Consider the following 2,375-nt stretch of genomic DNA (forward strand, 5'->3'; position numbering starts at 1 on the left):
GACATTTATTAATAATCAAATATGGGACGTGCAAAGCATGAATTGAGGAAAATTGGAAGTCATTTAATATGAAATGAAAGCTTGAAGATTGATATTCCAGGCATGTGCGATTTGCAAGAGACTGGTATAGGCTATTTTGAACTTGACGATCATATGGCCAACTATTCCTGGAACTGAAAAATTAAGGAGGAATACTGTTGCATTCACTTCTGAAAGAACAACCCAAGATCTATCCTAAAATGCATTGCTGTCCGTGGTTGGGTAATATCTATTTTCTACAAGGAAGGCTAATGTAATTATTACTCAAATACACCAACTACACATGCCATAGATCAATAAATGAAAGATTTGAAAGAACAGCTGTAGTCTGAAGTGGTGCATTGATAAGTCCTGGTGATTGGAATACAAACACTGGAAATAAAGAAGAAAGGATGGTCCATGAAAGCCATGGCATTGGTAATCAGAACAACGCTGGAGGTCACAGCACTGAAATCGGCAAGAACTCTGCAGTGACTTATTCATTGGAAGTACTTTTTCTACTGCTTGCTTCTAGCAGGAAAAACTGAAACAGTATTTGTCTGATGCAAACTTGCTAAATTAGTTCTAGTATAAGTTTCTTAGAATTCTCCACAGTTTTGCTTCTTCATAAGCTCAGCTTACTTCAAAGTTTTGGACATCCAGTAAGATGTTGACTAGAAGTCATGAGGATGGACCTCCCTAGCTTTTTCCTAAATTTTAAAAAATGATGTTTGCTGGAGATTTTACAAAGATGCTCTTTATATCCATTGCTATTATTGTTATTCCTCATACTCTCTTTCCTGATCTCTTTTGGATTATTTGAAAGTACTTTAAAATTCCATTTTAATTAATCATTGAAAGTAATTATATTTCTCTGCATTGCATTTTTAGTGGTTGCCTTGAAGATTAAAATACATGTGACCAGAATTTCAGTTTAGCTATAGTGAATATTTTAGTGGTTAAGATAAAATAGCAAACATTATTATTTTCTATCTACTGACATTCTGCTACAGTTCCATATGTTTTATACTATCGTACATTAAAGACCCCATGATATAATGTTATATTTTTGTCTTGTGATTTATGTATTTTAAAATAATTAGGAGACATACTAAGTATTTTTATATTAATACACATATTTATCATTTTGGATTGTCTTCATTCATTCTAGAAAATTAGAAATTTCCACTTACCTCTTTGCTGCCTTAATGTTAGCAGAGCAAATCTCATTTCACTGTCTAGAAGTTTTTGTTTTGATCTTCTTTTCAGAACATTCAGTTGGCCATGAAGACTTTTGATGCAAAATAAACACCACACAAATCCCCCTTGTCCATGTCATACCTGAATATTCAAAATGGTGTCCAAACTACTGCTCCATCACCATTACAGATATGGTGAGTCACTCATTTTCCATGTTTGATTTGCAGCTTTCTCATAGACTTCTACAAAAAAAAGAAGTAAATTCTGCTGAGCACATATTCTCTTATGAACATTCATCTAACTATGCAACAATACACTCTCCTTATTCAACTAGCTTTGGGCTTAATTATCTTCTACATTTATTTGTGTGTGAATATTCATAAGAAAAATTTAATTTAGGACTTTGTAAAATGAGCTCATCTGTCAAAGTGATAGCATTCACTGTATGCAACCATAAATATCATAGATAAAACTCAGTTCCCTTTGCACACTTATAGAACTTAAAGTTTCTGGGGGAAAAAGGATTCAGGAGAATACAGGGAAAGGGTGTTTCATTTTTTCACTGCTTCCACATCAATGCCTCCCTAGCAATTTCCTCCTCTTTGCCTCTAGATGAAATCATGGGCATACTTCATCAATTTGAGGCCATTATCAATTATTAATATCTGAAGGGGTCTTTAATAAGTTTTTTTAAAAAATAGACTTAAAGGACAAAAATATAAATTTATGTCTCAACATAAGTTCAATTAAGTTTAAGATATTTTTATAAATGATACCAGCCATTTATTCTATTCCTAAAGAACTGAAGTTCCTGGGAATTTAACCATGTCAATGTATTATTGTTATTATTTTCCTTTATTAACTGGAGAAAAGTGGAAGCCATTTTAATTATATGTTATGATTAGAAAGTAAAAAGAAGTCAGAAGGAGCCAAATAAGAATTGTAAGGTGGGTGTCTAATGCTTTCTCATAAAAAATAAATAAATAGAACACTTATAAAATTGGCCTTGCTAGCTGATGGTGCCCAGCTATCAAAAGATATAGCATCTAGGTTCTTAAAGACTTGAAGGTAAACAAGTGGCCATCTAGCTCAGAAGCAACAAAGCCCACATGGAAGAAGCACACCAGCCTGTGTGATCACAAGGTGTGGAAGGGATC

The sequence above is a fragment of the Echinops telfairi genome, unplaced genomic scaffold (assembly GCF_000313985.2).
Source record: "Echinops telfairi isolate 266 unplaced genomic scaffold, ASM31398v2 ScPeMD7_60;HRSCAF=208, whole genome shotgun sequence".
In the NCBI taxonomy this organism is placed as follows: Eukaryota; Metazoa; Chordata; class Mammalia; order Afrosoricida; family Tenrecidae; genus Echinops; species Echinops telfairi.